This window comes from Crotalus tigris, unplaced genomic scaffold (genome assembly GCF_016545835.1).
Source record: "Crotalus tigris isolate CLP2741 ecotype Arizona unplaced genomic scaffold, ASM1654583v1 scf7180000023606.2106662, whole genome shotgun sequence".
Classification (NCBI taxonomy): Eukaryota; Metazoa; Chordata; class Lepidosauria; order Squamata; family Viperidae; genus Crotalus; species Crotalus tigris.
In genome coordinates this window covers 367739-382205 of record NW_024100074.1, presented here as the reverse complement: position 1 = coordinate 382205, position 14467 = coordinate 367739, and the positions used below count along the sequence as shown (strand labels likewise).

The window sequence follows — 14467 nt, the reverse complement described above, 5'->3', positions numbered from 1 at the left end:
TCATAATATAAAGCCCCCCCCCTCTCTGTGTGTGTAAGAAGAGATCGTGATCCATTTTCCTTCCTCCCCCTCCCTCTTCCCCTGCATTTTGTTAAGAACCACAAGATGATTACAAAGGGCTTTGTGAAGTCAGAATATTGCTGGTGGCTATTAAATGAGCATCAGCATCCAAGTTGGTAGTATCACATGATGATTAATCTAAGAATTTTTGCTTCAGTTGTATTTGTCAAGAATGTAATGGACACTTGTAGGTCTGTGGTACTGAACTCAACTTCTCTGTAATCTATACATCTATACATTTCTCGAAGTCATTCTTCAGGAAAATGCTAACAGCTTAGAGTTTACAGAGATACTGCAAGAGACATATCATGCTTGTGCATATCTTTTTCCTTTTGTGGACTTGAAGAAGGTATCAAGAAATCTACAAGACCAGGTAAAATGTTTTCCCTATAGAAATTTTTTTTCCATCACCTCAACGACAAATTATTGAATGTGTATGATTAAAACATTTGAAACCAGTTCTTGAAGACACAATTTGTCCTAATTTCTCTTAGGTTATTGGAATACCATTTATTTATTTCAAATGAAATTTGGTTTTAATGATTTAGAATCAATTTATATTTATATATGTATATTAATGATCTTTCATTAGTTAATTTGTTATGTAACATTTTGGCAACTTCTGCAAAACAACATTGCCAAATGATAAAAATAAATAATTACATTGTACTGATTCATATTTAAGAAAGTGTTAAGGGGTAACACATATATGTACATGCATATATACACAGCAGAGGTAAAAATTTATTACACGCATTATACATGCAAATATAGATAATTATAAGTGGTAGCCATTCACAAAAGTATTGCTGGATGTAACAACAGCAGAAAACCCTGGCTTTGATGAGCTGATTAAACTTTCTAATGTGATGGGCAAATTTGCCTTCTATTTTAGCTTTGATATTTATATCATTTTTATAAACGTGTGCTAAATGGTTATACAGATAAAGATAATAATTAAAATATTCCAATAGTTGTATCTTCCCTGGTCAGTGAAAGCTTTGGATACCATGTACAGAGTTATCATTTTCTAGACTAGCACATAAATTTTTATACTTATTATTTATTGTTCACTGTCTCTCCTAATGTTTATAATTGTTTATCACTAAAATTAAAATATTAAAAATAAATATATAATTACATTTATGCTGGATCGTATCTATAGTCCAATGATGAAACTAATCTTCTAATCTTTAGATCTTTGGTACTCTAAATCATTAAAAATAGTTAATGGAAAAAGTTACAGATAAAATGCATAAACTACAGGCATAACAAACTGTTTTAATCCAATTTGTGAAACATGCAGATACAATTGACAGACATATTGTCTTCATCAGAAACTTTTGTGGAATGAAGATGCATGAGCTTTTCAAAGAGTGGGATTTAGAGGGGAACTCAAAAATCCACACATTATTTTGGTTAAGGTATATTCTCTAGAAATTTTGGAATATTTTATTCTAATATCATAATATTAATATGCTAGTTTTAAGATCTGAGTTATTCCCAATAACAAAAAATACTAGTAGTTTCTAGTATGTTATATTATTGTATTGTTCATACTTAGCAATTTAATAAAGAAGCTTTAAGATATCTTAGGTTTTCTCTAGAATCATAGTATCTGCTTTTGTTTTATTTTAGTTTGTTCTATCTTAGTTTGTATGCAATTTAATAGAATCTATGCTTCAAAAAAAGAAGCAATCAAATCAAATATAGTCAATTTGCACTGTTTTATTTGATAAAAAAATGAAATATTTAGCAGCATGAATACATTCTTATTGTATTACTGGCATTTGTAATTATCCAACATCAGTTGCTTTGGAGCCTTTAATGACTGAAGGCTATTTCTGAATAAGATGGGTAAGAAAATAAAACAAATGAATAAGTCATATGGAACTGTAAGCATCCTGCATTAGTTCTATTTTTTTGTTTAAATTTCAAAATAGTTGCTTGAATTACTCTGGTGACAATTGCTTTTTACCTGAAGTGTTAATGAGTTGTTATAGTTCAGGCAACTGTAAAATTTGTCACAGAGTTTGTGAAATGGATCTTAGAAGAGAAAAAGAAGCTTTTCTGTTGGTACTGAAGTATATTTTATTTTTTCTCTAAAATACCAGTACTAAGTCTGAAGACCGGCTATTGTTCTTGCATGTTCATACTGTCATTGGCTCCATATGACTGCACATGAAATAACAATGACAACAAATGTTGAAATTAAATATAATTGGTGAACATATCAAATTTCATATGCTTTGAGTATTAAACAGTCAGCAAAAATTGAATATTTGATATCAATAATTGCGAAAGGAAACAATTAGGAGAAAGTTCTGTCTTTGACTTAAAAATGGTTTCAAAACTACTCAAAAAACAATTGCAATCTCTAGTCATAGCAGAATTATTCACATGAAAGGATTCTTTCCTTGAAATTCTAAAACTTTTTAACCATTCCTCATTTTGATACACATTAAAGCATTTTAGAGTCCTTGAGAAGAACTTGCCTTAAAAAGAATGAAATACTGCAATTCAAAAAAACAAAACAAAACACCCCAAAGCATTTGCATTTTTAAAATAAGGCAACAGGTTTATTTTTATTTTCTAATAATTTTACAGGTCACACACATTATTTGCCTTATTTTTAACCAATTTAAGCATTGGAATACAAGCTTTTGAGTTTAGGTCAGTGAGAAAGACAGAGAACAACAAGGGTAACTTCAAGATCTTTCTTCTTGGGCTGCTTATTTTTTATAGCCATTAGTACAAAAAAGCTATTTTGGAAAAGTATATTGAGGAATGATTACAATCTTGAGATTAAGAAGGATAAGAATAGGATACAATGTATTTAGTGAATGAATCAAATTCAAATTCCAGAATCTTTCAGAGATTTTGAATAACCACCCTTGGGGCCATGTCCCATTCATGGACTTTCATAATTTCAAACAAGGAAAACACCTTTTGTCCAAGAGCAACAAGGACATTAAATCATGTCATATCCAGTAACATCTAAACAGCAAAAATTTCAATCACCAAAATTATTCAAAGGACCAAGATATAAATATGGGATGTGTGAAAGCAATCCCAAGTTTGGGGTAAAAAAGAACTGTCAAAATAGTTGTGTTTGTTGTGTTTGTTGTTTGCACAAATGCTACCTTTATTTGATTTTTTTTCATGTTTCTTCTGTATTACTCTTTGCACTTTGGGTGCAAATGACCGTGTGTGGTTAGGGTTCTTGATTTTAAAGAAAAGTTTAAAAAAACCCTACAAACCATGGATTTTAGAAAGGCTAATTTTCATAAACTGAGGGAAATAATGAGCATGTCAAAGGAAAAGAACAAAGGGAAATGTGGTGTCTTGGTGAGGACTTCATGAAAAGGGAATTTAGGATAGCAAAGTCTCAATAAGGAAGAAAACCAGGAGACATCTAAAGAAGCAATGTGGTTGAATAGGCAGCTCACAATGGCATTGAGACTAAAGGAGGATGTTCATTGGAAATGAAAAGTAGAGGTAACTACAAACCAAAGTTCTGAAGATTTGGATTATAAATATAGGAATATAATTACAAGTATTCTTTGACTTACAACAGTTCATTTAGTGACCATTCAAAATTTCAACGGCACTGATAAAAGAGACCTATGACTATTTTTCACACTTATGATGGCTGCAGCATCCCCATGGTCAGGTGAATGCTTGCCAATTGACTCATAGTTATGACGGTTGCAGTGTCTGGGGTCATGTGATCACTTTTTGCAACCTTCTGACAAGCAAAAATCAATAGGGAAGCCATATTCTCTTAACATCCATGTTACTAACTTAACCAATGCAATGATTCACTTAACAACGGTGGCAAGAAAAGTCATAAAATGAGACAAACTCAATTAACAAATGTTTCACTTAGCAACATAAATGTTGGACTCAATATGGTTATAACTCAAGGATTTATGCAGCTACTTTGCCTTCAGCCTTTTTTGGGGGAAACAACTGTTCAGAATTCTAGCTCATGATACTTGTTCTTCTCTTGAACCCTTGACTAATTGACTAGCTGATTACCAAACTCAGGTTTTGACACTTCAAAAGAATAAATAAAATGGACCACACTATTGTTGCTTGAATTTCATATGGATTTATTTAGATAAGCACTCTTTGCACAAACTTTGATTTATGATCTTGTCTTCAGTTATCTGCTTAGTTAATATCTCAACTCCTTAGCAATTGTGTCAATGAATTGAATTTTAAAAATATTGAGATAGGGAAAATTTGTTTAAATAGAAAATAAAAAATAAACATAAAAGGAAAGATTCAAAGTGAGTTTGTTAGATTTAGAATAGAATAGAGCTGGAAGGGACCTTGAAGGTCTTCTAGTCCAGTCCCCTGCTTGAGCAGCAGAACCTATACCATTTCAGACAAGTGACTGACTAGTCCAGAGGTGTCAAATTCAATTTCATTGAGGGCCACATTAGCATTTTGGTTGCCTTCGGAGGGTGGGGGTGTGTGGCCAGGGTGGGCATGGCTGGGGTGGGTGTGGCCTACTGGGTGGGCGTGGCCAGCTCGACATCACTTGTGTCAGGGGGGCCTGTGGGGGCCTGGGCAGGACTGTGGCAGATCTGAGGGTCTCTGGCAGAGGTGGTGGGACCAGGGTGAGCACCAGGGCAAAGTAGCTGCATAAATCCTTGAGTTATGACCATATTGAGTCCAACATTTATGTTGCTAAGTGAAACATTTATTGAGTTTGTCTCATTTTATGACTTTTCTTGCCACAGTTGTTAAGTGAATCATTGCATTGATTAAGTTAGTAACATGGATGCTAAGAGAATATGGCTTCCCTATTGATTTTTCCTTGTCAGAAGGTTGCAAAAAGTGATCACATGACCCCAGGACACTGCAACCATCATAACTATGAGGGAGGAGCCTCACCATCCCTCTCAGGCCATGTGTGGAGAGCTGGATGGTGGTGCAGGCTGCCCAGAGCCCTGGGCAGCAAAGGTCAACTGCGCAGCCCAGCCCTTGAGCTCCCGAGGCACCTAGCCCAGCCTCACTTCCCCAAGGGGAAGCTGCACTTACCTCTTCCTCAAGGCTGCCGCTGCTGTGTTCACTCTCTTTAACCAAGTTGCTCATGGTGGGTGCAGGAGGGCAAAGTGAGCAGTCAGAGGGAGGCCCACTCCCTCTCCATGCGAGGAGACTCAGCTTTGTAACCAAAGCAGCGATAGGATGGGAGACCCCCAGGATAGGCTAGGAGGAGGGGGCAAGAGGATGGTGAAAGAGCAGCAGGGCAGGACTAAGGCAGGATTTTCCTCAGACTCTCCCTCCCTCTCATTCCAATCTCCTTCCTTCCTTCCTTCCTTCCTTCCTTCCTTCCTTCCTTCCTTCCTTCCTTCCTTCCTTCCTTCCTTCCTTCCTTTCTTCCTTCCTTCCTTGAGTGGCAGGAAAATATTTGAGATGAGGGAGGGAGAAAAACAGGCAAGAAATGCAGCTGGGGAGGTGTCACCCTTCGTGAAAAATGAAGAAATATATCTGGCTTGGTGGGCTCCGGGGGAGGAGATGCTACGAGCAGTGTGAGAGTCACCGTTACCTGCGCAACACAGTCTAGCCCTCAGCCTGCCTGGTTTTGGCAGGCAGCAGGGTGTTCTCCTCACAGTGCTGAGAGGAGCTTTGCACCACCAGGCCCAGCCTATCGGCCACCATGAAATTGTACAAGGCAGTGAGGGCTGTTCCCTCACTGTTTCCAGGATGGCTCCGTGGGCCACATGAAACCTTGTGTTTGACATGTCTGGTCTAGTCTCTTCTTAAAAATCTCCAGTGATGGAGCACCCACGATTTCTGAAGGCAGACTGATCCAGTGGTACTCCACTGCTTACTTCTCTCCATGTGGATGTAGTACCATTTGCAATAGTTAGGGTGTTACTTCTGAATCTTAATGGACTTTTGCCAATTAAGATGGAGTGATGAAGTTTTAAAGACTTGTTTTATATAGAGAATGGGATGGTATGTGGGATGAAAGGATGATTGATTGTATTTTCAGAGATAGAGATAAGCCGATAATATTTACTATATATGGTGGAGACAAAGTGGGAGGGTTTCTTCTAATTTTCTTTCCTTTTTTCTTTTTTCTCTGCATTTTTCTTTTTTCTTTTTGTCTTTTGTAATTTGTATTTTATCTACATAATGTTATTTTTAATAAAATTATTTATATAAAGAAAAAATAAACTACACATTTTATGTAGATTTTAAAAATGTGCAGCTTATTGCAGGAGATATGAGTGGTTATATGTTTATGAAAGCATATGCAAAAGTGATACAGAATAGATATGGATCTAACTTATTGCTTATTAGATTTTTCCATGACTTTTACATCTTGCCTTGTATATATATATATATATTGAGAATATACTGTACTTTCCAGCATATAAAACAACTTTTGCAAGCGTTAAAATCAGTGCCGAAGTTGGGGGTCGTCTTATACACCGAGTCCTCTTATACGCAGGAAATAATGGTAATTTCCGGCGTATAAGATGACTTTCTAGGCATGCGACTCGGCGCCGAAGTCGGGGGTCGTCTAATATGCCGGGTTGCCTTATACGCTGGAATATACAGTAGTTTCCAGATTTTTCATCTAGCATAGTCTGGTCAAGCATAGCCATTGGGAATTCTTGTAGTTGTGCTTGTTTGAAAGATATTTGGTTAGAGAAGTTTGGTTTAGTAAGATATTTGTGATCTCCTTTCAGAAAATATTCTTATTAACATCACGGAGTGTGTATGAAATATACAGAAAGAAGAGCCTGAGAAATATTTTCTAAATGGAATGCTTTAGCAGCCCTTTTGAGATTTAAGGGATTAACTCATAGCCACCAATTAGAAGTTATTGTTAAATCCTTTTAAAAGCAGAAAACAATTAGTATTAATCCTGATGATTAAAAATATCTGTTTTAACCACTGATGAAGAAAAACTGCAACAATTTTCAGGAATGTTACACAGTTCTTAACACTGATTGGAATATAAAATGTGAGCCAAATAGGCGAATTAGGCATGATATTAAACTGATATTAGTTGAATGGTCACAGACATTGTATTACTATTTGTTAATTACTCTATTTGCCCTCAAATCCTGGTATATCACCTCATCATGACACAGGTGAGGGAGGGACAGTGTGGTGTTGTTGGAGAGATTAGTGAAAAATGTCAGGAATGTAAATCAACAGGGTATAATCCCAGAAGGGGCACCCAAAGTGTAAAGATCCTTCCTACTGTCCAGCTAAATCAAATAGGCATCAAGTAGATAGTGATATATGAAGATGCTATATGATCTCTTCTATAACAACATGAAAGGGATCATTTAATTCTCTGTAGGGAAGGTAATGGTCAGCCACTCTTTCATTTGCAAGAAAATTATATGGAAATGCAATATAAAGTGTTTGACAGTATAGAGTTGGATGATAGGCTACCTCCAATTGGATGGGACTCAACATGTTACTGAAGATATTTTGTAGTTCTAAGGGATTCCATTAGATGCCACATTTTGTCCAAGAATTTTTCCCAACACTAAATAGTATAGGATATTGTTAATTACTTTAATACCCACACACCAATGTTCCATTTTCTGCAAGTGCAATGGGTTATATTTAAGAGGTCTCACTTCTTTCATTTACTTAGGATTTCATTCTTGACTTAACTCAGCGGCCTCCAACCTTTTGGCCACCAGAGACATTTTTCCATGGACCAGAGGGGGTATGGTTTTGCATGCTGCCTGCATCCCATAGATGGGACTTCGCTTGTTTACGCAGCCTGGTTTCTGGCATGCCATGGACCAGTGCTGGTCCATGGATCGGGGATTGGGGAGCCCTGATTTAATTATACCTAATTCCCATTTTTAAAATGCTATTTAGTTAATATGCTTAAGAACCATAGCAATTTTCCTGCATGTGATACCTGTATGTTCAACAAAGACCCAAATAGATTGGGAATAGTTGAATTTGAATGACAGATTTCATTTACTTTTTATTTACTCATATTGGCATTTCTATAGTGGTGCTCACAAACAGTTCCCTTTGTAAGTGTGCCAGAATTGCTGCCCATCTTGGTATTTAAATTTTAACTGCTTTTTACAAATTAAAGAAAAAATACTAGAGAATGCTAACTTGTTACAAACTGTAATGTCAGCCTCAGGACTATTTTTATTTTGAAGCTTACTTCTCATGTGGCTTCCAGAGGCGCTGTTAGCAAATGGAAAAAAATGGGCAGTTTTGCTTTAGTATTTGAATCAAATTTAAGATGAGATCACTTGAGACTGGTTTGAATCTTGGGGACTGTGTGGACAACATCCAAGTAGTTTTGGGCAATAAAATAGTAGTAGTTTGTTATTGCTTTCTTCTAGGATATTTACTAGACCTCTAGGTATTTACTAGACCTTTTTCCAGGATGTGGAGCCTATTGTCCATATGCTTTCTGGTTCAGACTCTGTTTTTTTTTAAAGGTCTGCCAAGGTCAGTTAGGAGCTATCACTCCCTGTGTTTTATGGGCCACAATTATAGAAAAGCAACAAAAATGTTCTTAGTGGTAAATCACAGACATTTTAGCCTTTGCCAAGTGCCAAGAAAATTTTTTAAATGCAAATGTTTCTTCTTTTCTTTGAATTTTTTGATGATAGCAATGAGGGTAACTTGGCTCCAGATGCTAAGAATATTTAATGGAATTAACTAGTGCTTTAAATGCTTTATAAGTAGAAATATTTCATTTAATTGATTAATTAATTCAATTGGAACCTTGTGATCATGTCACAACTTTAATAAATTAAGAACAGACGTTTGCTTCCAATTTATGTAGAAATTTCTGCTGAAATCTATGGAATATGTAAAAGTAGATTATTAGAATAGCAGAGTTGGAAGGGTCCTTGTAAGTCATCTAGTCCAACCCTCTGCTCAAGTGAGAGATCCTACAACATTTCTGACAGATGACAGTCAAGTGTCTTATTGAAAGCTTCCAGTGATAATGCTCCCACAACATCTGAAAGCAAACTATTCCATTAGTTGATTGTTTTCACTGTCAGAAAATTTCTCCTTATTTCTAGGTTGAATCTGTCCTTGATCAGTTTCCATCTGTTATTCCTTGTCTGGTCTTCAGGTGCTTTGGAAAATAGGTTGATCCCCCTCCTCTCTGTGACAGCCCGTCAAATATTGAAACACTGCTATCATGTCTCCCCTGGTCCTTCTTTTCACTAGACTAGCCATGCCCAGTTCCTGTAACCATTCTTCATATGTTTTAGCCTTTTTTGCTGTATGCTGCCAATTCAATATTATTGTGGTTTTTATTAAATGAAAATTCATGAAGTCAATGGGTTGCATCATCTGGTCTACCTTATCTGAGCTCATAAATTAAGTAGGATTAGGCTAGTTAAGAGTTAAACAGAAGATTTCTAGGGAATATTGGGCTGTAGATTAGACTAAAAGTAAACTAGGAGTATCCAAAAACAAACTGTGGGATCCATCTAAGAGTACATTTGAGGTTGAGCCTTTTTAAATATTTGAAGGAAATACTGTGAACATAGTCTTCCTATTTTTATTACCAGCTAAATTAAGTTTTGCTTAACATTAACATTTATCATGACACTATTATGATCTAGATTTCACTTCAACAGATACAAAATATATTCAGAGTATTATTTTAAGTTGGCAAGTAGATAGGACTATATGATTAATTTTACTTACAATTATACATTTGCAGTAAAGAACAATGGCAATTAAATTAATGTTTTCAGAGCATATAATTTCACCTTTCTGTTGACTTTTACCTATTCATAGTTTTAGTAAAGAAGGCTATTGCCAACGTTGGGTCAATCAAATATGGGAAGTGTGATTTTGAGAACATTTTCACCTGCCATGACTTTTGGAAAGTTTAGTGTTTATGCTTGCCCTTTTAGCTTTGCAGGAAACAAACCTGTTAAAAATTAATTATATTTGTGGCCTGGATTGCTATATTGTTTGATACTGTTTTAAGGGGTTTTCTACTTCAAGCTGCAAAATTGCTCCAGAAGGCAAAAATACCAATACTGTAGTGTCAACCAGGCATCTCAAGAGATTCTTCTTGGGTTATAGGTCAGGATGCAGTGCTAGACGGTGGAAAATTCTAATTTATCCCCTGGTATCTCAGTTAGCAAGGTGTGAAAAAATACCAACAACCTAACATCTGAATCTGAAAAACCTGCACCAATCAAAGGCACAAAATTAGTTATTTTGGTACATGGGACATATTATTCCACATGCATCTTTCTCCATCTCAGACAATAAAAATACAAGAACAATTTAAGAAAGAACCAGTTTGCTACCTTTTCACAATACTTCTGAAAACTTCTGCCTCAAGCATCTGCTTCATACTGCTTAATGAGGTGGTTTTAATGGGCCACATGAGACAAATACAAGTGTTTTTTAAACATGTACCTATAGCACACACTCTTCTTATTTTAGTCCAGCATGCCACATTTATCCTTCATACTTTCTATCCACACTCTTCATATCCATTTAAATTATGACTAAAGTGACCCTTTCACATCAAATACAAAGATATTTCTTTGAAAGCATAAATGCTTTTTTTTTTGACTTGGAAGAAATTTCAAATTAATATGTTTGTGAACATTAGCATTGTTTTCCCTTCCCCTCTATGAATATCAATAGTTCTTCCATTTGTCTTGTTCATGTAATATACAGTATTTAGTGGCATCATTAAATGATAACCACCCAAACTGAGTTTTACCATCATTGTAATCTAAAATCATTGATGTTTTAAACAATGCATTAAATATTTGATTAGCTTTGCTTCAAACTTCATAGTGCATAGTTTTGCTTTCTAATTTGAAGCAACCTAAATGATTCATTAGCATAATTGAGAAAGCTATTCTTTTGCATTTTTAAAAATCCAAGCCAGTTATCTTTACAATGTCATGCTTGGGAACTAGGTTTGGTTTTAACACTGCATATACAATTTTCTGATGCAAATCATTTTCTGTGGCAAATTAACAGAAAAAAAGTTAAATGTGGGAAGAGAAAATTCTAAAGTAAATATGAAGACAATTTGCCTTCTTCCAAAATGTTGGCAAGGCTGGCTCTTTTGGAATGACTCTTCATATGGTGGTCAGCTTGTTTTAGAAATATGCAGCACTAGCAGAAAGAATATATGAGGGGATACGTGAACCCAAGTCAGCTGTCTTAACCTTTCTATGAAGCAGCTTTTGAGCATCCAGCTGTTATTCAAAATGATCTGAAAGTCTCATTAAGTCTCTGCCAATTTTTCATACGCCTGAAGCCAGTCAGCTGAAAGACATGGGAATGGGGGCAAAATGAAGTATCTACTGTCAAAGCTCCAGATCAAACTTTCCTTTACAGCTTGCTTTAATTCAAATTTTCTGGACTGATTTTATTCTCTTAGAAGTGTCTTCCAGATGATTAAACTGCCATCTTCTAGTTTTCTTTATCCACTGTCACTATTCACTGTTAGTAATTCTTAATTGGCTAGATTTGCTGGGAGAAAATGGTCCTGCAGATATCCAGGCTCTAAATCATGAAGGGCTTTAAAGGTAGCAATCAACAACCAGCAATAATTGCATGTCTCAGCATAAAATGTTATAGGGATGCTTCAAGAAGGGTACAAGAGTCCAGTCATAAGGTAACCAAGGTGACTTCTAGTCTTGCACAGTAGCACAGCAGCCAAGGGATTTTGTTCCCTTGGCTGAATTTCTTCCTGTTAGGGGACCCTAAATGGGCCAAAAGCTGCTCTGAAGAGGTGGCAAAGAAGGAAGGAAGTCCCACGGACTGTGGAGAGATGGCAGTCAACCCGATCGGTCCAGGAGAAGCCTTCCAGAAATCAACAGGAGAAAGGCTAGCCTAAATTCAGAGTCTAGCCCAAGCTACAAGCAACCAAAGTCAAAAAGCACTATTTTAAGCTGATTGTAAACAGCACATTTGAATCTGGGTAAGATCATCAATTTTCTCTATCCTACTTATTAACTTTCCTGCGGAAAAAAAAAAGTCATATAAACTCCCAAACCTTACCAGCCACAAACTGGATGTAAGCAAAATGCCTGAAGGCCAAGATCACCAGAGAATGCCTTGGAGCTGAAACCTGTGTATTAGGATTACAGTGAGGAAACTGAAGATAATAGGTATTTCTTGAATCTGGCGGTGAGACTTGTTTTGTTTCTATCTTGGTTGGCTAATACACAGTAATATTAAGGACTGGCATCTGAGATTTTCTTTTTCTACTTGGGATGTATTTTTAATCAGAAGAAAAAAATATTTCCTGGTTTTTTGATTTATAAGCCATACAGGGAATCTGCCTGCTTGAAGAGTACAGAGATATAAATAAATAAGCATGGTAGACAAATTGGAAACTGATCATGTATTACTTATACTTGATCTTACCCCAAAGGCTGAGAAGTGTTACCATAGATTTCTAGTGGGTGATTTTAACAGATGTTGCTTCTCCATGGAGATCTCCCAAGATGTACTGGATCTGGGAAAGAAGCTGTAATGTCTGGAGCAACCGCATAAAATTCTGTTTTTTATATTTTATTATCCAATACTCTCTAAGAAAAAAATTAAGCCCAGCTCAAGGGTTTGATTCATTATCATTTTCCACTTTCTACACCATGGATCATTTTGGGTGGTATACTTAGATGCAGGGAGGCAAAGTCAACCTGTGTCATTTGCTTGCCGCAGGAATGGGCACTTCTAGTCAACTTTGGCAGAGGGTCCCTATTTGGATGGGAGACCAAGAAGAAGTCCATGCTATAACCAGGCAGGGAATCACCTGGAAGAAAGCAATGGCAAACCATTTTCACATTACTGCCAGCAAGAAACTACAGGAATGTATCCATACAATCATCAGAAGTTGCACTCAATGCAAGAGACTCTATGCTACTGTATTATAGAGTCAGTTAATTACTCATTCCTTAAATATCAGTTGTTATGTACCAACATCCATATATGCTAAAATGGGAGTTAACAGAAAACAAGGAAGTTTGCAGAAATATCAAAAGCATTTGTTTAGAAAATTAAAAATTCCCTCTAAACTCCTTCTAAAAATAGCCTAATATGGTCTGTGAATCACAAAATGCTGATCCATACTGGAGAATGGGATGGAGCTTCTTTGAAAAAGACATAGGATAGAAAAAGGACATAACTGTCACCAGGATCCAATTTGGGTTGGTCACCAGGACCAGAGGTTTAGTCTTCCGAGCTTTTGAACTCATCCTAGAGCCCATTCTCAGGGAACTTGTCTTTCACCAGAATGTGAGAGATTATTATAACTGTGACCTTTATAAGTCCCTTTATGGCATTTGATTATCTGCTAATACAGTAAATGAAAGCAGTGGAAGGTAAGGTAAGTAAGCAATCTGACCCAACAGACTTTAATTAATTATTTTCATGCTTGGGCAACATTGACTGTATTATAACTCTAAACACAATCTGGATGAAACTATATAAAACAGGATATGGTGCTATAGATATGGAGAGCTATTCAGACAATCAGGAGTACAGATCATCTGTTCCATTCAATACGTGAAGTTGGAATGAGTAGAGGACAAAGTTGACAAAATATGAAGTCAGAAAGAGCAAGATGCACACCAACATTCTGTACTCAATTTCACACCCTTCTATTCTGAAAGGTTCAGAATAGAAAAAACACTATCAGTATGGTAATACCATAAGTCACTCAACACTCAGATGACTCAAGAAAAAGATTGCTAAGAAGAAGAAAAAATGTGGATTGATAAAGTCAGTTTCCAACATCTGTTTTACAAAGAAAAATTAGGCTAATCACAATTTGGAGACGGGGAGCTTCTCCTTAGAATGGTGGTGCAGAGCTACAGAATTGAAATACCTGCTATTTATCAAGGAAGATTGATGCAGCAGAATAACAATAATTCAGAGATGTCATTCTAGGTACAATAACACTTTTATTCTCCCTCCTGAAATGTACTTTAGCATGCTTACTTCTCAGCATGAAAAGTTGCCAGGTGGCTTTAAATAGATTTTTGAATTATTGCTGTGTTGTATTGTTTTCAAGGCAAAATGGGGGAGGGGGGGGGAGAAAGAGAGAATGGATGGAATTTATACTTTTAAAGTGCTTAATCTAAAAGAAGTGAGACCAAGTCTCAGATCTGTTTAATAATAATACTCTTTGATCTGGACCCTTTCTCTCTATCCCTGATATCTGAATATGTTGTATAATAACCCAACAGACACAGAAATTCAATTTGTCATAGCTAAGGACAATTTCAGGGTCAAGATTTGGCCTCACTATAAATTAAAGCCTGAATGTATGACTGTGAACCATAAATATATTGATAGCAATAGCACTTAGACTTCTATACTGCTTCACAGTGCTTCACAGCCCTCTCTATGCAATTTACAGAGCATATTTGTTGTG

The 14467-nt window shown here is 36.1% G+C and overlaps 1 protein-coding gene across 2 annotated transcripts in view; it reads left to right on the top strand.

The window, feature by feature from the left end:
* The first annotated feature begins 233 nt into the window (after positions 1 to 233).
* The window catches only part of OCA2 (OCA2 melanosomal transmembrane protein), a 348360-nt gene continuing 334126 nt past the window's right edge, over positions 234 to 14467 (top strand). For both annotated transcript variants that reach the window (XM_039319662.1, XM_039319661.1), the window contains exon 1: positions 234 to 433. The gene's annotated coding sequence lies outside the window, so the exon portion shown is untranslated. The remainder of the gene's footprint in view (positions 434 to 14467) is intronic.